This window comes from Ambystoma mexicanum, chromosome 5q (assembly GCF_040938575.1).
Source record: "Ambystoma mexicanum isolate Mex_15411 chromosome 5q, UKY_AmexF1_1, whole genome shotgun sequence".
Lineage (NCBI taxonomy): Eukaryota > Metazoa > Chordata > Amphibia > Caudata > Ambystomatidae > Ambystoma > Ambystoma mexicanum.
This window is the reverse complement of record NC_090933.1, coordinates 1180598306-1180619524: the sequence shown is the minus strand read 5'-3', so window position 1 is coordinate 1180619524 and position 21219 is coordinate 1180598306. Positions and strand designations below refer to the sequence as shown.

At 42.0% G+C, this 21219-nt stretch overlaps 1 protein-coding gene across 3 annotated transcripts in view; it reads left to right on the top strand.

Annotated features, from left to right (window-relative positions):
* The first annotated feature begins 2067 nt into the window (after positions 1-2067).
* Positions 2068-21219, top strand: part of FAM135B (family with sequence similarity 135 member B) — a 1878784-nt gene continuing 1859632 nt past the window's right edge. Inside the window, exon 1 of one of the 3 annotated variants that reach the window (XM_069621672.1) lies at positions 2068-2163. The gene's annotated coding sequence lies outside the window, so the exon portion shown is untranslated. The remainder of the gene's footprint in view (positions 2164-21219) is intronic. The other 2 variants (XM_069621675.1, XM_069621673.1) reach the window with 2 other exon arrangements.

Genomic DNA, 21219 nt, shown 5'->3' with positions numbered 1-21219 from the left:
ATCATATTTCCTACGTTGTATTGTGCATGTCTTAACTGCAGATCTCTTCGCCTTCTCACTGCATGATATTACCCACTTCCATAGTCCTCGCCTCTGACGTATTTCCTGTTTTGCATATTGAACCCTGTTTTAGACAAACACCTTATCAGGCAAAGTGGCCTCCGTACTGTATAAACTGTATAAATGTAACACCCAATGTCTTCTGCCAGCATAAAGGTTTTACTCTCTGAGGCATGAGAACGTAGTGCATGCCTAAAATACAGTGTTGAGTACCTATGAAAAAAATGCAGAAACATTGCTGCTCATCAATATCATGCAATCAATGAACCACCCCTTCTATTTAAATTCATGGATGTTCTTCTGTATAAAAGGTTTGTGCACTGATCGAGCGGAGTTGCTCCACCAATTTTCACTCTCATGTTGGGTTCCTGTCTGTCCTATGCTGGCTTTGCCTACTGCTTTTAAAGACGTTCGCCAATCTACCTGAAGAGTCTGTGGTTGATTTTATCATGATGTATGCGACTTGGGGCTTCAGGCAGGTTGTGCTGTTTTCAGGTGGGGCTGCTTTGCCTGTGGACTGCCTGCTCACGCTGCTCCGGGTCAAAGGCACTCCTTCAACCAGACTACACCAATGCATGCATCACAGGACTTGGTTCTGGTCCGGCTCACCCAGACTGGCCCCCTGGTGGGTTATATATGACATTCAGGCCGTGCCCCCTGGGATGGGGCCACGTTACTTATGTAGCCCCGGACCGGGACACACTCTTCTCCTATGCAGCCATCTTGTTGCTGCCTGGAACATTCTCCTTTTGTTGGGCTAGTCCAATCTGACCCCCATGTGGGCCTACACCTCCCTAGGTCTGTCAAGGAGCCCAGGTTGTTCCGAACATGCAGCCCAGACTCTGAGGACCACACAACCACATCTGGTATCATAATGCCTGGCTCAGTGCTGCTTCCTTGAGAGGCTGCACATGGCCACTGTCCTCCATGAAGCACGCAATCTACCTCTCAATCTTGCTCTTCCATGTACCGCTGTTCAACACCGTTCATTTTAAAACGTCCTCTCAGCTCCTGGAAGAGAATCTTTATGGGTGTTTTAGGTGATCCCTGCAGTGGGAACACCTTAGCACCATTAGGTAAGTCCAGAGAACAAAGAACAAAGTAACACATCTCCACCACCAGACACAACCTGAATTGGCTATCCGTCAATCAAAGGGTTGCATACAAAACACTGTCAATCACCCACAAGTGGCTTGCTGACCATGCGCTAAGATACCTCTCTGAAAACCCCATGTGACGCACATCCAACCATCCCACTAGAGCTGCACAGAAACACTGCCTCATACCCCCCAGATTCAAATCTCAGAAAGCAGGAGGGAGCAGCTTCCCCGTCCTAGAAGCTAAACTGTGGAACACCTTACCCCTAACTCTCAGAGCTGAACCACCCTATTACACTTTTAGAATAACACAAACTTGTGGCTCTTTGATCAGGAGAACTAGTTTGCTAACCAACCAAGGCATCAGGCCCCAGAGAGTTTACCATAGCTCCTATTTTGTATATCACTTTGACTGCAGCCTATAACAGGGCAAGCTGTTATTTTGTATTTAGTTTAATTCTTTCTTAGTTAATTATGTTTGTATGTCCATAACTGTGTATTTTGTTTTTCTGCTTTACTGTAATACTTTAACTTATGCCTATTCAAGACATGCTCCCAGATGCCCTGTGGTTGGCTGTGCCATATAAATAAAATAAATAAATACCAATACAAACAATCACAAGCACACTAATAATATGCTATCCTCCCCACTCTACTAATACGCTAATACTTTTCCCAATGTCTGCACATAACCACATACCTGAGAGGATCCCATTTGGTCTGGGGGTTACACACGGTCCTTCCATGCAGGAATCTTCGCGAACAGTCTTCCACTTCTGTGAGAATAAAGGGCCATGGTCTGTATTCTGAAAATTCTGGAACTTGGAACCGTCTGTCTCTTATCACTGTTTGAAATGATCTAGAATGTTTCTGTGGAAACACCCTGACAACAAGACAGAAACATCTTAGCCATGTAAAGAGACAAAACTGCGTGTGCCTTTTATGCCCGGGCTGTGCCACCATGAGCTGCTCAGGTGCAACGAAGACAGAAGATTGGGCATGACTGGTAAGCAACAGTACACTATTTACAAATGGACTATTTGGAATTACTGCTAGTTCGAAGGTCCCTGCTAATCACATTCCTTTTTCAGCACAGTCCTTCTTCAGCACAGTCCTTGTTCTTCATCACATTTCTCTTTCCTAATTGATGTACTCCTTCGTCACAGTACTTCTTCATCACCGTCTTCCTTCTTCGTCACAGTCCTCCTTCCTCAAATGCACTCATTTCTTTCAGTTTTCATCACAGAAATATTCATTGGGAGTCATAATGTATTTACATTGAATCTCTTATTCCGATTTTAAGTGGCTTCGAAAATCAGTGTGCTGACAACGCGATGATGTTGTAGGATTTAGGTCATGTAAGCGATGCTTAAACCTCAGCTGCATTGTGGAAAAAATGTTTTTGCAACAACCCGGAAAAATGACCTTGCAGTATAGAAAGGCAATAAAAAGTACACCCTGAGTCGTTGAGAAGAAGAGCTCATGATAAGAGCTCAGATCAGAAAGGCCAAAGGCGTTGATGCGAAGGATGGCATGGCTTGATGTTAGGTTTCCCACTTGCATTGTGTTTAGTTGTTAAAGTTTGATTCAAGTTTCACTTAAGCTATTAGGATGAGGAATGGCCTTTTGAATCAACAACCTTGATAAATAATACCGAGAAAAGAGCCCCAGGGGATTTCGGAGATAATGAGTGGTCAAACCAAAAGCTGCTTAGCCAGGTAAGAGCACTCTCATTCAAGCTGTGTGTTGCCCAGACTGAAATGCAAGTAATCCCTGTTTGAAACTTGAAGTCCTACCACAGAGGTGTCATTATATTCATTGGGGAGATTATGTTCAATACTATATGATATATTTTCTTTTTTTTCATATCTAAATACATTGGACAAAACAACAGAGCATTGCTGCTCACAAAGAAAAAAACAAAAGCAGAGACTGATTTGGAACATTTGAGATAATAGCTAGCAGTGGTTGAAATAAATCAAACTATGCTTGTTTGGACAGAAGGCAAAATTGCGTTTCCACAGGACATAGAACTGAACAAATGATGTAGTGGGAAATTCTCAGCCCTTTGTCTTCCTTGTAATATTTTCTGAGTGCAAAGCCGCTTGGAGCGTATCCACTGGATAACGAATCAAAGTGCTTCTGGCGCAGGTCGATACATAATAGGCCTCACTAAATGTAACACTACAGATTAGGAATGGTGCCAATAGAAATGGGACAACATAGAAAGGGGAATCAAATGGCAGTGCTGCTGCAAGCATTCCGGAAAATGAATCACCCCCATGAACACATATACATTGTCGGAGAAACCATTGAAGGAGTAAGAAATTATCCATTCTGGCTGATGGCAAAGAGAGGCGTTTTATTCATTGTATTGCAAATCAAGGACACACAATACTGGGGCCTAACAGGACCCCATCAGACTGAGCCTACCCACCCTCCAGAGACCTTGCTATCTTTAATTTATTTATTTATAAGATTTACACAAAGAAAAACAAGCAAATCAATTAATATAATTAAAACAAAGCAATTAAGTACACACAGAATACAATATGTAAATAACCATCAAAGAACTAATACAAACTTATAAAATCATCCCAGATCTTTTCATGTAATCTCAACCTCCCTTGTCGCTTATAAATCACCCTCTCCATGGTTGCAAGCCCAGACATTCCCTCAATCCAGTCTTCCACATTAGGTGCAATCCGTGTTTTCCAGCCCCTCAGAACTAGTTTCTTGCCCAAACCAGCACCACGGAGCAGAAACTTTTTCCTTGAAACAGAAAGATCTTCTAGCAATTCACCTCCCCCCAAAATCATCGTCATGAAATCCAACTCAACATCCAAATTCAAAACACGCAAACAAATACAACAAACATCATGCCAAAATCCCCGCACACGCACACACTCCCAAAGCAGATGTTCCAAGCTTCCCAATCCATTTCCACAACACCAGCAATCATCCGAATCAATCATCCCTCTCTTGAACATTCGTTCTGGAGACCAAAACAATCTATTGAGTATCTTTACTTGTCTCGACCGTTCCCCCAAATTAATAGCACAAAGCCTAACGTTCGCACACATTTCAGACCACATCTCAGGCGAAATCTCACATTCCAATCTCCTCCCCCACTCATCCCTCAATCCAGAGTTCTCCTCATAAGAAGACACAATATTATTGTAAATCCTGCTAGCAATTGAACAACCACCTGGCTCCCTCTCTTTAAGAAAGAGATTCACCATTGCACCCCTTGTTCCACCACATCACCTATACATCTCTTCAATTTTCTGAAATCAGTAGTTCGAAAATTGTCAATGTTAAATCTCGCCTGTAATTCTCTTTCACCTATCCACTCACCGTCCACAAAGACATCGTCAATCCAGTAAATCCCACTCAAAAACCAATCCGGCCAGAATAAAGACCTACCTCCAACAGAAATCAACGGATTCAACCAGATGGATGCATGAGTGGTCTTCATAGCAACAGATCCAAGCAATTCATGTATATGTCTCCATGTTTCTCTCAGAAAAACTGTCAAAGGCGATTTCTTACACAATGTGTTCGTAGCTGTGAGAATAGCCCTAGGAGGAAGCGGGCCCAGCAAACTCGCCTCAGCAATTGCCAATTTATCGGGTGCGTCAACCAAAAAGGGTACAATGAAGTGACTTGAAAACGCTAAGTGATATGCCTTAAAGTTCGGAACTCCCAGTCCTCCTTTTTCCACAGGTAATTGAAGTTTCCACAACTTGAGCCGTGGTGGTTTGTTATCCCACAAAAAGGACTGCAATAAGCCATCAATTTTCCTCCAATAGTGTTGACCAATTTTAACCGGGAGCATACCCAAAATGTAATTAATTTTCGGAGCCGCATTCATCTTAAGAGCGTTCACCTTGCCCCAAAGAGACAAACGAAGTAACGACCATCGCAAAAGGCTCATTTTCAAGTCGCTACACACCTCACTCATGTTCACCACAACCATCTCATCTACCAGCGGTGTCAGCCAAATACCCAGATATTTTAGTTTCCTTTCACACCATTGAAACCCAAGTCCAGTAATCAAATTCTTATCACAGTATCCCGAAATCGGCTATCTTTATAGAGCTAGGGTCACCTGACCTGAGAATGAAGAGACTTATCAATCAGTAAAGTACTTGTGAATTTTGAAAATAAGTAACAAAGTTATTTATCAATCTATCAATATTAACTTTATTGGGCCGTACGGCCATGAAAGTACATCATAATACAGAAACAGTTACCACAAATCAAGACCCACCCTGACATTGGCAAGCCCACATCTTAAATAAGTTATTTCAGGTCAACTAGCTGTACAGGTCCCTCTCTTCCACTGGTGAGCACCCAAGGCCTTTCCCACTAAGGGATTGAATTAGCTCCGCAAAGCAATGGCCAATGTGGCTTGGAAGCCGGAAGGTAGTCATTTTTGCAGTTATGGATGGCTTCAATTTCAAACTTGCTAAGTGGTAATTGGCAACTTCTCTTGGCAATGCCCAATATGCTGTTGGCCACTCTCTGTTCCCTCAATTCAACTCATATCAAGTCAAAGGTACACCCCCCATTGTAATATAGCCATGTGCAATGTATAATGTCCTCTCGGATTAGGGATGGGTAGGCACAAACATCTCAGAACCAGTATGTGCACTTATTTATAAGCGCATCCCTCGATTCTGGACAGTCAGGGTCCAATCATCTCTTATGTACCCCGCTCATATTGCCAATTTCCATGCTTTGCCCATACTGGAGTCAAAGGGGGCTAGATTTGATTCTGCATGGTCTGCCCTTCCACTTGTCCTGTCACCCTTATGTTTGGCTCTGGGTCCACGGTCAGCCCACCAACGGGGGACCTGCGGCGGTGATTGGACACCATAGCATTTGAGCACAAGTAACTGTAACGCCTGTTGTGGGGGGGCCCTTCACAACCATGGCATTGATGGGGCCATTTCTTTCTTTGATTTCATAAATGACGTATTTGGGGGTGTCACCATTTTGCAGTAGGCTCTCTCCTCTGTTGGTTGGGACACTCCTGTGTTTTCTTCCATACTGGGTTGTCCACCCCCATGACTGCACCACTTCTTTGGACATCAAGGACAAACATAAGAAGCTTCTTTAAGGCTGCTAGTTCTGCCAGGACAAGGTTACATTTACATCCTTCTTCCACTAGTCTTTCCTCGTCGGCTTGGTCAGAGGTTGGCAAATTGAGCATTCCAGGGTGGGGGGGGGATTAGGATGGCATGGGGAGTTAGAACACCACTGTGAGCCATTTTCACCACACATAGCCCCCCGCTTGTTCAATGGTTCAATCTCATTACCAATTGATTGGGATGGAAATTGGTTTTAGCATCATCATTACCCGTTTACTCCATCAGCATGCATGCGCAACCGGGGGCATAGCTGGTAACATTATTGATAGCGGCAATAGAAGGTTTGAGTCCATGTTTTGTGAGGTTGCAGAGCCTTCATCTTTTGGGTCAGTTGAAACTGTTCCTGAAAGGCGACAACCCTCCCCCAGTGCTCGCCTAAACAGCAAGCAGGGTGCTGTGTTCTCATTGGCCCTCATAGGCTCAGAGGCTGAGTTTTCTTCCTCCGCAACGGGTCTGCTTAAGGTGATATTTAGAGCATTAACAGTGTTGGGGTCATCTGTGCTGGTCATCAAAATCTTGTTTGGAATTAAGGACTTCAGGGCTATAACTGTTGGAATGGCTGGCTTGTGACCTCTTATGCCAAGCGTAAATCTCCCTGGGGTGCTATACAAATCCTTTAGCGTTGGTCCGCTTGGAATGGGATTAACTGCACAATTGTCCACCACTCTTCATGCTGTTAACAGTCACTGTCGCACTGCTATCTCCGCTAATGGAAACGTTGGCTTCTGCGTTATCATAAGGGTCAAGATCTATTTTTCCCCAGGGATCCTGGTTGCTCCAAAGGACATTATTAATTTCATTAATGAGCATGTATGCCTCGCCCGTGAGCATGGTGGGTGTAACTAGCCATGCCTCTGTCCTTGCAGCGTCAGTGCCTGTTGAAGTGAACAGCGCTAGCATTTTCCACTGATAGTTAGCATTTTTCGTTTCGGTTGGGCAGCGAGATGAGGGTTCCAGCCTCAATTTCCACCTGATTTCCCAGCCACAAGGCTGTGTAGTGTAAGATGTGTGGGCAGAAGAAAAAGTCAATGGACAGTATGGGAAGCAGCCCCCCAGAAGACTACACCTCACCTTGTCAGCCGTTACATGTGTCCTCACCTCGCTATGCTTTTTTTGCTTTGTCCATGTCACTGCATTTCTACAGGGCGGCCTCTCCACCTTCCAGTGATGAACACTCTGCGGGAGCCAAACACCCATACCCTTGGCCCACGGGCTTAGCCATACCGGTATTTGGAGATCCTCTTGAAGCAGAGGGGTGTGTCCAGCTGCAGTCTGCAAGATGAGCCTCCAGGGAGCCAAACACCTGCACCCTTGACCCACAGGCTTTGCCCTGTATGTAGTTGGAGATTATAATAATTGAAGTGAGGCGGATGGGGGGTTTCAAAGGGCTTTATTCATGGACAAACCCCAGCAACCAGCAGGGCTCTCCCCCAACGAAATAACTGTTAAGAATGTGGAACCTTGGACGTAGATGCACAGTCCAGGGCTACGTCCAATGTTCCATTACAACACTTCTTCCTCCCATGCAGAAACTAACAATAGAATATATATATATATATATATATATATATATATATATATATATATATATATATATATATATATATATATGTATATATATATATATATATAGAAAACAAAGTAAACTTAGACTCCTGGTCAAGCACCACACCGTTCACACATTCACACACTATGCACTATGCACCTCCACTCACATACACACACACAGATCCGAGGACAGTTCAATGCTCAGAGCCTTCCATAACATAATCCTTGAACCTAACAGGAGTAACCTTAATTCTTGCGGGGCGACCCTCAGCCCCATCTCCAACACACATAGGAGGCATCTCCTCCACTATTTCTGGCGCGATCTGAACATCATTTCTCTTTGGCGCAACCTGAACATCATGTAACACAATGCCTCTTGACACCCCATCATTACCACTGGCCCCACCTGCGCCCAAACCTGCAACACCACCATCTGTCCTTCTGCCGCCAGAACTGGGAATACCGAAAACATCACCCATCCCATTAGAGATCACAGGTCTTCTCTCCACCCCTTTTTCCACCAACACTAACCTCCTGTTACTCCATTTAGAACCATCATCCAACTCCACATATCTCATCCTACCTTCACCACCCGGGTGGACCCATATATACACTGGCCCCCCCTTGGGCACAAATCTGGGATTCTTTACCTGCACGCGGTCACCCACAGACACCATGAGGGGCTTTATACCAACATTCTCCTCACCTGCCCTCTCCTGTCTCACCCGCACCTTTTCCAATACCTCTTCCAAGTCCACCTCAGAATGCACTGATCCTCCCAAGGCCGCAACTCTCACCTTAGATCCTGGTTTCCTGCCCCTCATGAGCTCGAAGGGAGAACAACCCGTAACGAGAGAAGGTGTGTGCCTATAAGCTGTCAAAGCCTCTGACAAAACATCACTCCAACATAGGCCATTAGACAACGGCAACTGTGTGGCACCCTTAACAACCTATTCATTCTCTCCACCAACCCGTTTACAGCAGCGTTATAGAAGACAGTCGTGTGATGGCATATCCCCAATCCTCTCATGAAATCCTGCATGCACTTAGCAACAAATTGTATGCCATTATCTGTCACCAAACTTGCTGGCACCCTTTCCCTATCAAATACTTTAATAAGGAATGCCACCACCTTTTCTGCTGTCACTGTCTCCAATACAGTCGCTTCCACCCATTGTGAGGTGTAGTCATCCAGAACCACTATGACTCTTAGACCGTTACCTAACACATACATCGGTCCCATAATATCCACAGCTACTTTTGTCCACACTTCCCCAGGCACCTCCACCGGGCACACCGGCTGCACCCTTTGTACTGTAGGGTATTTTGTGGAGATTTGGGACCTGACGGTATTTTATTACCGCCGAAAAATAACTTAGCAATAATCACTCTTTGTATTCAGATTTGGCCATGTGCAACAATAATATAATGGACATGCATTATTTCAGCACCCAGACCTGCATATTTGGTATACGTGGTTGGTGGTATTTTAGTGAGCATAATTCCCTTGTTTTATTTGTGGCCCCAATGTCCAGAATCCCTTATCTTCGCTTAGATTTTTCGTGTGATCACTAGAGAGATCTCAGACCTGCATTCTAGGGATACCACATTTTCCAGTGATAGTGTTGGTGCGCCACCATGGGCGAACTCACTGACTTATTTACGACAGAGAGCTATATGTGGTAGTCTTGTGGTAATTTCCACTACCTTATATACGGTAGGGAGCTATGTTCAGAGAGTCTCTCTTCCCGTTGGCTCATGTACCTCCAACAAGTTATACTACAGTCACTCACAATTATTCATACTGATTCTGACATGCACACATCTGTCTTAAAATGACCATTGCACTGTTTAAAAATCTCCCCACATCAACAGCACTGTAATGATAAACAGTAAGTACACCATCCGTCTGTTTTCAAATATTTTTCTGTATTATAAAAGTTGTATTTAACACGATCTCATTCTTTACAGCAATAAAATGGCACAATCAAAGCATTTTCTATGACCCACTGCAAATAGAGTGGCGGAGAACAGAACTCAAATTGCAACATTAGCACTTGATTAAAACACGCACGGGACTTTCATTTTTTCTACACTGACTGCATATTTTCGTGCACACACACAGCTCCCCCAGTTATGTAATTACCTTATCTGTTCAGAGGCTTCTCTTTGTGAATGTGGCTCTCTTGGATTAACTCCAGCAAAAAGGAACGCTTGCCTTCTCAAGCCGGGGTCATTGCCTGGAATTCTCAGCTTTTTCAGATAGGACTGCCTCAGCCAGTGGAAAGGTTTTTCTTTCAGCTCTCCCCAATGTCGACTGCAGCAGGACACAGGAATCTGCATTCAGTCAGTACCCCACAGCCAGGTCTTCTCCCCAGTAGTGCAGAAAGATGTCTGCCTGTCTTTTTCCCTGATACTGCCCACTAAAACTTTCCTCTCAGCCCTCTTTATGACGTGTCCCAATGAAATCCATCATCTCTCATCCTCCTACTCTTCAACAATAGCTTCGCTTATACATTTGCAATTGTTGCAAATCTGACTTCCTCCTTCCTGCAGTTACTGTGCACAACAACACGGAGAATCAGGCAGAGAAGAGAAGAGAAAAATCTGCACACTCATTTAAATGGTTTTCAGAGTATGCCTAATTCTGCAGTAGAGAACACATTTTATTAGTGGGTTATATTAAAATAAGGTTTTATTAGTCAGGTTAATGGTTAATAGGTTAGCTGTTAATTTTCAAATGTGTCTCTAGCAATATAGGCATTTCAGGTGAAAAATAGTGTGCATTTTTAAATGAACACGTGTGCTTTTAACTGTAAAAATAGATTTGCATCTTATATGTTAAAATCGTTTTTTACTCAATAGTCTGTCTTTCCTTGTTAATCTGCTAACCCATATAGCAATGCACCGCACCCTTGTGGTGGTGGTGCTGCAAAAAAATTGTGCTACTTGTGCAGTATTGCTGTACTGTGTACTGTAACACGCCAAATATCCTTACATATACCCTCCTTTTTTTTTTAGAACTTGGCTATAATCCAAGCCAATTCCTAAAAACAACTTGTTCTTTCTTTTTCTCTTAAAATGCATGTGTATTGGGATATCTTTCTCTTCCTGACGTAGTCAGTAAAATCAGTAACATTTTCATTTTTACTGATAGCACAATCAACCATCCACCCATGATTAGCACCAGGATAGCCAAACCCACTATTGAGCATTCCCCCCAGGTTCCCCAATTAAATCTTTCCACTTCGATTATGCCCAGATTACTAATTGTAATATTGTTTTTTCGCAAATTCATTTTCATAACATGTCTTTCTTTATGATTCAATAAATATTCCACATCTGGATCTATTGGAAAAGTATCCCTTTGAAAAAAATCGATATTTTCCACTTGGCTTTCCCAAACATCATTTGTTACATGGAACAATGTTAATCCCCCAATTGACACAATTGCATCCTTTGGAACCTGTAAATAAAAAACATTATATTTTACCTGTTTAACCACGTATGTTCCATGGTTTAAATGTACTACCGTCATGTTCTTTAAACAGGTGCTGACCAACCATTTACCTCTGACCATCTTAGCCTGTGCCATTTCTTCACTCCCCATATTACTAATAATCACTTCACATCCCTCTGATATACTTGGGTCAGATTTCAATCCACAAATAGCATCTGTGGCATCAGGAACAAACGGTTTACCTGGACACATATAATTTTGTTCTTTAAATGTTACACATGTTTCCAGGTTTGGTATTAAATAAACTTCAGGTTCCCATGACTGAAATGCCACCACTTCTGGAGTCTTAATCTTAATGAATTTGTCCTCTTGCCAAAATCCCACGTTGTGTACCCACTTCGTTTGATAAATAAGTTCAGGGGCTACAAATGGGATGCATAGCAAAAATCCGATCTCTAGTCTTTCCAAGTCCACATATAACGGCATTGCATTCCCCATTTCGAATGCAATTTTTATCTGTATAAGGTCAATTTCCCTCCTGGTCAATCTTTCTATCATTTGACGAATGATATCCTGCGAAACAAAATACAAGGGAATATGTCCTTGAATCAATTGTGAAACTGCAGTTTGAACTTCTCTCATATAATTCGTTAATAGTCTATCAACAGGACTCATTATGTTCAATATTTCATTTAAAGTTCTGTCATGCTTAAGTATTATTTTAGTCGCCCGTTGCATCACATCCGCTTGTTCATTTAGAATGATTGCAGTTTCATTTATGAATCTTACTTGTTCATCCAGTCCCCCTCTAATTCCATCTAATGTCTTTTGTATTATTTCTAGGTCAATACTCAGTTGTTGTGCTTTAGTACTCAGTGTTCCTACCGAAATAGAATTGGCTGTTGATATTGTAGTACCTATTATTGCTCCAATTATAGACATTACCATTGATATCGCGAGCATCACCGCACCTCTCTTTCCTCTCTTCTTCTTAATGTCTGCTGAATTCACGAATGTTTTTTCCAATTGCATTAATATATCTCTTATTGACTGCTTAGTGTCCTCTTTTCTTATTTCCAGCCACTCTTTAGTCTGTTCAATCTTAATTCCGGTATTGTTCAAATGTTTTTCAATCAAAATCTCAGGATTTAATGGAATGTATATATTTTGGAAAATCATCCTTCTATCACTCATGATGAATCCTGGTGCCTCTTCCACCGCGATACCAGATGCTGGTCCAGGTTCAATGACAACCTGTGCTTCTGAATTCTTGAAGATCCCTCCAAATATCATCATCATTAAACATGTCATCGGTATCATCTTCAATGCTGATCGCTTTGTAGCCTTGGTCTTCACCCCTCTTTGGGGCTTTCCCGGAATCCGTCCTCGCGGGCTCCAGGACTCCATCGTCTCCCGTGGCCTCTGATCCCGGAACCTCCGACCAAATAATGTTAATTGTCTAAATCAAAATAGAAAATAAATAGATTAAGTACATAGCACAATACTAACTTCATCCTTTTGCCAAAAATAAAACATGCTTGGTAAAAATACTTCTTTTTTTTTTTCTTTTTTTTTTCTGAAATTAAACACAAGTTAAAAGAAAACAAACACATATAAAACAGCATTCAATATTTAATACACTTTCTCTCTGCACACCAACCACGAGCTTCCGTTATATGTGCATTTATTTATTTATTTATTTATTTATTTATTTATTTATTTATTTATATTATATTCTACATATACTACAGTGTTTATGTGCCATCATAACAATCAACTTTTTTTTAACTTCTTTGTCACTGCCTCCTGATTACGCCCATTTATTTTCTCAAGGGACTCTATCCGTTTCCACATGCTCAAGCTGCCTGATCTCATGTCTGGGATGGCATGGTTTGATTTGATTTACATGGACAAACTGCTCTATTGCTGTTTCACCTTCATTTTTCAAAATTTTATACACTACAGGAGAGACTTTATCTATAATTCGAAATGGCCCCTGCCAGGCTGCCAGAAATTTAGAATTTTTCTGTTTACTTTTTCCAAAATGAAACTTGTACACCTGATCCCCTACATTGTATTCCTTTACTGATGTCTTTTTGTCATAATATGACTTAGCACTGTCAGCAGCTCTTTCCAGATTTCTCTGCACAAAAGCAAATGCATGTTGCAAATGCCTCCTCAGTTCATCAATATATTCATGAACTGTGGATGCACTCACTAGAGTTTGCTCATGTGTTCTGTATAGTAGGTGTTGTGGTAACACCATTTTCCTACCTGTTAAGACCTCATGGGGGCTAACACCTGTTGCTTTGGCAGGAGTCAACCTGATTGCCATCAAAACCAATGGTAAACGCAAATCCCAGCTGGAACCTGCTTCTGCCACAAATTTCTTTAAAATATCCACAACAGACCTATTGCTTCTTTCAACTGTACCTGAAGACGCCGCCCGATATGCGATATGTAGTTTCCTTTTCACACCTAGTATTTGCCATACCTTACTCATTAGAGTACTTGTGAAATGACTTCCTCTGTCTGACTCAATTCTTTGTGGCAACCCAAACCTTGAGAACACATGGTTCACCAGCAATGTGGCTGCTGTTTGCGCACTACAATCTGGTGCGGGAATGCACTCAATCCACTTTGACATCAAACATACCACACTCAAAATATAGCGGTGTCCCCTGCTCGACCTTTTTAAAGGACCTACATAGTCTATTTGCAAATCTGACCATGGGAGAGTTAGGCCTCTTTTCATCAATGGTGCTCTATGCATTGGTGAAGCAGGTTTAAATTGGGCGCATACTAGACATCCTCTAGTATATAATTCCACATCTTGGGACATATGTGGCCAGTAAGCATAATCTTTTAGTATTTCTAATGTCTTTTGTGAACCCCTATGGCCTGCAGTTATGGCATCATGTGCATGGTGTAGCATTAGTCCTCTGAATGAAAGGGGTACTACCCACTGTATTTGCCCTGTTATGGACTCTCTAATCATGAGTCCATCCTGTAATCTAATTCGTGTTTTGTTCTTTAATAACACCCTCAATTCTTCTTTTCCCATGCAATCATTTTCTGTTAAAGGATTTTGTTCAGGATCTATCAAATGATTATAATAGATTCCCAAAATTTGATCATTCTTTTGTGCCTCAATCAAATCTTGGTCTGGCGTGTCATGACTCCACTGCACCACCGGTTGATCTACCTCCTTTGGTGCTTTAGAACGTGTGACTGCATCAATTTGTATTTCACCCATTAAATAATCAATAGGTAGCAATTCTTTTTTTTCCCCTATTTTTATGTCAACCTCAGTTACACCTATGATGGGCACCTCCTCCCCATTAAAGTTATGCACTGGGCCTTGATTTGCCTTCACTGTGATCTGACTCTGTGGAGGCCTCCCTTCATTGATACTCTTTACCAGCTCCTTGGACATAATTGTGGCCTGTGCGCCAGTGTCAATCATAGCGAAGGTGTGGCATTTTTCTTCTACAGTGATGGGTGCATAATATCTGTCCTCAACTTCCTCTAATACACATAAGAAATGTGAATTCTTACTGATTTCAGGGCTCACCTTTCTCAGGTCTTTTTCACTTTTGGCTAAGCACATTGGTAAATGAAAAGACATTTCTCCCTCCTTTTTACCCATTTCTGTGCGAGATATTTTATTCATTTCTCCATGTTCAGAGGTTTTTTGGAGTGTGGCCACCGTTCGCCCATCCATCTGGGTAACATCAGAGACCACATTACAACCTTCCAACTGAACATGTGTAACAACATCATTCAGCAATTTGTCATTTTTTAATTCTGTGCATTTGTGATCATTTAGTGTAATACCAGCCCTTTCAGCCTCTTCAAAAATATGTGGCTCAAAGAATTTTTCAGGTGATTGACTTGTACCCTCCTTGTGAGTATTTCCTTTTTCTGTCTGTGTTTGGTCATTGTTTTGCTTGCCCAGGGAAGGAGCTATGGCATCCCCACTTACTCCCTGTTCACTGGTATTCCCCATGCATGAGTCATTTTTCTTAAATCTGTCCCTTTGTTCTTTTGGAATTCCTAATGTTTCTTTTTCATTTGTGCAAATCTTTACTGTTTTATTTAGCTCTAAGTTAAACCGTACCTCTTTTTTAGAAGTATTTGCACTTTCTATCACAATTTCATTTACTGGTACTTTCATTTTTAATCCATTAGTCACCTCAGAGTTGTCATGCAAAATTATATCAGAGCAATCTGTCATTTTGGCACTGCGATTATCATGAGTACTTAGTCACTTTTCGGAAGCCCCCTGGTCATTGCTATGGCCATCAGCCCCCTCTTTGGAAGGTTGTTTTTGCGCTGTATAGAGCTTTCCTATTTGCTCAGCTAACATTTTCACTTGGGCCTCAAGGCACTGGAACCTTTCCATCTCTCTAGGATCCTCTTTCTGTGGCCTAGGTCGATATTGGTTGTTTTCCCCCTGATTGGATCTATTCTGATACCTCTCAGGTGATTGATACCGGTTGGGATGGTTTCTGAACTCTTGATTTATTTGTGGAGGGGAGCGGGTTGCACCCATCCTTTGATTATAGTCCCCTGGTGGGGAATCATTGTACTGGCGTGGACTGTAGTTCACGTTTTGCCTCATGTCCTGTCTCTCAGATTGTGGGTACTGGCCTCTATGTTGATTTCCATTATCAGTAAATCGATCCACATATCGGGGCCTATCCTGATTACCATATATCATGGTGCTGGGATCAAATCTGCTCTGTGTCCCCAATGACTGGTAGGGACCATCATTTCTTTGATCTTGATTTTGTCTCTGGTTATTGTTCATACCTGCCATATCAGACCGGTATCTTACCCGGGGTCTATCTCCTAAATATCTAGGGCTGATGTAGCTCTCTCTATTACTAGGATCATGTGATTGGAACATTGGTACAGGAAATGGCGATCTTTGTTGATTACCCCTTTGTTCAGGTGTCACATTATTTTTACCTTGGCTTTGAGCAGACTCAAGGGACATTTTGGCTGACCTGATTTCCATTACTGTGGCTGAGGGTTCTTTAGATTTAGGCCTAGTATCTTTCATTTTATCACTTTCTCTACCCTGACAATAGAGTACCTCATATAGCTTGGTGCTTTGATGTACAATCCATTCAAGGGACTTGTCACGGTCAAATTCACGGACCAATTGGGATATGATGTCTTTCTGTAGCCCATAGAAGTATGCGGTTTTAAACTCATTGGAATTTGAGTCAAAAGATACATCAAAGCGAGAGAATGCTCTTTTTAAGTCTTGTAAAAATTGGCGAGGTGATGTATTAGGTCCAGCAGTAATAGTGTACGCGACTTTCTTTGCCTCCTGCAATGACTGAAAAGGAGAAAAATGACGCCTAATTTCTTTTTCAAACTCCAGCCATGTCATATTTTGCTGTTCATTTAATCCCCTTATGATGCTGGCCGTCGGGGCATCTAAAGTTAAATGAAAATATTGTCTGTACTGTTCCTTAGGTATCTGGAGTGCTTTAAAAATGTCATGCACCGCTTCTAAGTGATCCTCAATGCAGCATTCACCTCCCTTTTTAAATGGTTTGATCAGGGCTTTAATGGATTTCATTATTTTTATGGGGCTACTTGTTGCAATGCATGGAATTGCACTATTTTGTGATTCAATCCTGTTTTCAGGTGTATGAGATTGGTGGCTGCCCCCAATGGGAGTATCAAATCCCCCAAGGGCGCTGCAACCAAGTTCAGTCACCGGCCCAGTCACTGGGGCACTAGCTCTTTGGGCAGAGCTAGAATTCACCTCCACTCCATTGAATGTGGTACCCTGCCGCCTCTCTTGGGACCTGGGAATGCACATTTGCTGTTCTAAGTCCTTACACTTTTTAAGGAGTCTAGTTGCTTCATTCTGCAAATAATTATTTTCATCGCTCATTTTATTAATCGCCTCCTGCATGTCGCACATTTGCATTTGGCATTCATTGAACTCTTTATTTCTTTTGTCTCTTTCTTGAATCATTTTAATCATTTCTTGTTCTGCACTCTGGAGATCACCTTCTTTTTCACAATGTTCTTTTTGTAAAATCTGCATTTCTGAAATAACCTCATCTTTATCCTGCCTAATGTGATCCACTAATGCTTTTAAGTGTGTCAATTCTTGCTCACTATCTTCAAATTGTTTCTTGCTTTTGGATAACTGAGTATCAAAGTCTCTGCATTTTAATTGCATGTCTTTTTGGCATACATCCAATTCTGCTCTCAACATTTCCTGATTTTTACTTGTCCCATCTAATTCAGTCTTTAACCTGTTAATTAGCTGAGTATCATTCTCTTGCATTCGCAGGGACTTGTTTAAAATAAACCATATTTTGCCGCATAGCCGTATTAAACAGTCTTTCTCTGCACTTTTATCGGCTGCATTCAATAATCTTGTAAGGCAGACCTGAATTATGCTGCCTTCTGCAAAAATATTGTCTAGTTTTTCTTTCTGCACCTCACCTTGAATGCGGTTACTCCATTCTAACGTGGTATTCGAAGACCAATTCCCATGTGCAAATAACTTTGCCTCTAAATATTGCGCTAGATCTGAGAATGTGGTTTCCCTTTGTGACATTCTGAAATTCGTTTTTAGTGGCACACTGCTATTATAAAATGGGTTCCCTTTAATGTGCAAATGGCAGTGTGAGACACGCTTGCCACGCCCAGTAGGTACTCTGTGATCACTTTCCCGGCCTGCAACGCACCATAAATATGTAGGGTATTTTGTGGAGATTTGGGACCTGACGGTATTTTATTACCGCCGAAAAATAACTTAGCAATAATCACTCTTTGTATTCAGATTTGGCCATGTGCAACAATAATACAATGGACATGCATTATTTCAGCACCCAGACCTGCATATTTGGTATACGTGGTTGGTGGTATTTTAGTGAGCATAATTCCCTTGTTTTATTTGTGGCCCCAATGTCCAGAATCCCTTATCTTCGCTTAGATTTTTCGTGTGATCACTAGAGAGATCTCAGACCTGCATTCTAGGGATACCACATTTTCCAGTGATAGTGTTGGTGCGCCACCATGGGCGAACTCACTGACTTATTTACGACAGAGAGCTATATGTGGTAGTCTTGTGGTAATTTCCACTACCTTATATACGGTAGGGAGCTATGTTCAGAGAGTCTCTCTTCCCGTTGGCTCATGTACCTCCAACAAGTTATACTACAGTCACTCACAATTATTCATACTGATTCTGACATGCACACATCTGTCTTAAAATGACCATTGCACTGTTTAAAAATCTCCCCACATCAACAGCACTGTAATGATAAACAGTAAGTACACCATCCGTCTGTTTTCAAATATTTTTCTGTATTATAAAAGTTGTATTTAACACGATCTCATTCTTTACAGCAATAAAATGGCACAATCAAAGCATTTTCTATGACCCACTGCAAATAGAGTGGCGGAGAACAGAACTCAAATTGCAACATTAGCACTTGATTAAAACACGCACGGGACTTTCATTTTTTCTACACTGACTGCATATTTTCGTGCACACACACAGCTCCCCCAGTTATGTAATTACCTTATCTGTTCAGAGGCTTCTCTTTGTGAATGTGGCTCTCTTGGATTAACTCCAGCAAAAAGGAACGCTTGCCTTCTCAAGCCGGGGTCATTGCCTGGAATTCTCAGCTTTTTCAGATAGGACTGCCTCAGCCAGTGGAAAGGTTTTTCTTTCAGCTCTCCCCAATGTCGACTGCAGCAGGACACAGGAATCTGCATTCAGTCAGTACCCCACAGCCAGGTCTTCTCCCCAGTAGTGCAGAAAGATGTCTGCCTGTCTTTTTCCCTGATACTGCCCACTAAAACTTTCCTCTCAGCCCTCTTTATGACGTGTCCCAATGAAATCCATCATCTCTCATCCTCCTACTCTTCAACAATAGCTTCGCTTATACATTTGCAATTGTTGCAAATCTGACTTCCTCCTTCCTGCAGTTACTGTGCACAACAACACGGAGAATCAGGCAGAGAAGAGAAGAGAAAAATCTGCACACTCATTTAAATGGTTTTCAGAGTATGCCTAATTCTGCAGTAGAGAACACATTTTATTAGTGGGTTATATTAAAATAAGGTTTTATTAGTCAGGTTAATGGTTAATAGGTTAGCTGTTAATTTTCAAATGTGTCTCTAGCAATATAGGCATTTCAGGTGAAAAATAGTGTGCATTTTTAAATGAACACGTGTGCTTTTAACTGTAAAAATAGATTTGCATCTTATATGTTAAAATCGTTTTTTACTCAATAGTCTGTCTTTCCTTGTTAATCTGCTAACCCATATAGCAATGCACCGCACCCTTGTGGTGGTGGTGCTGCAAAAAAATTGTGCTACTTGTGCAGTATTGCTGTACTGTGTACTGTAACACGCCAAATATCCTTACAGTACCCCGATTTTGTCACTAACTGCACATGTAACACATTCCTTCACAACCTCCTCCACATCTCCATAATTGCCAGGCCACCAATACGACTTTATTAGTCTCCTTTTAGTCAACGACCTGCCCAAATGTCCGTCATGTGACAAATTTACCAACCTGCACCTTAAACAGCGCAGCAGTACCAACCTTTGACCTCTCCTAATGCCCCATGGGCCCTCCGATAGCTTGTTCCAAACATGCTCGTACCCTTTGTTAAACTCCTTGTCACCACTTTCCGCCATTCCGCTCCTCAGCCACTCCTTAATTTTTATCAAAACAGTTTCCATTGCACATTTTTGTCTGACTCCTCCTTGTTGACTGCTGGAACTCGATACCCTCGCACACATATCCCAAACTTCTTGGGTATCCTTCCCTTCACTCACAGGACTGGGCAACCTTGACAAGCAAAGAGCCACAGCATTACTGATGCCCAGGAATGTATTGAACTCTGAAGTTGTACTCTTGCAGATCAACCATCCACTTGGCAATTCTCGGGGAAGCAGAAGATAACCCCTTGGTTGTCAAAACATACATGGGGAGCTTGTGATAGGTTTGTGTTATGTAAGGAACGCTCTACAAAAATGTTCTGTGATGTTTGGATGCCTAAACGGCGGCCAAAGACTTTCTTTCTATTACTGCATACCTTCTTTCGGCGACTCTCAGAACTCTCAAAGCAAAAGCTATGGGATGATAGCCCCCACTCTCCCATTGTTCTAGCACTGCCCCTACGCCCACTTCACTGGCATCAACCGTTAACACAGTTTTGTTTATAGGACAAAATGACCCCAAGGATCGGGCATGATCCACGGCACACTTCAGATTTACAAACTCCTCCTGGCAACACTCTGTCCACTCAAACTGAACATTTTTCTTCAACAGAGCCCTCATATTAACTGTCTTCTCAGCATAAGAAGCAGTAAACCTCACATAGTATTCCGTCATTCCTAAGAACGATCTGAGCTGCTCCTTGTTAACAGGAGCAGGCACATCCTTCATTAACTTCACTAAACCCTCCTTTGGATGTATGCCCATCTCATCCAATGTGTGCACTAAGTAGGTCACACTTGGGACTCTCACATGACACCATTTTACTGTCAAACCACTTTCCTTCAACACCTTCATTCCTTTTAACATCCTGCTGTTGTGCTTACTGCGGTCCCTTCCCCGCACTAATATGTAATCTTAGAAATATTCTACTCTAGACATTACACCAAATAAATTCAGCATCAGTCTTTGAAAAACCGCAGATGCCGAAGCTAGTCCAAAGGGCATATGGTAGAAACGATATGCTCCAAATGGTGTGAAAAACAATATTAATGCACATGAATCATCATGCAACTCTATCTGGTGATATGCGTATGATAAATCAAAAGTGGAGAAACATGTAGCCTTTCCCACATATGCCAACAACTCATGTAAGTCTACCCAAATGTTAGCATTGAGCTC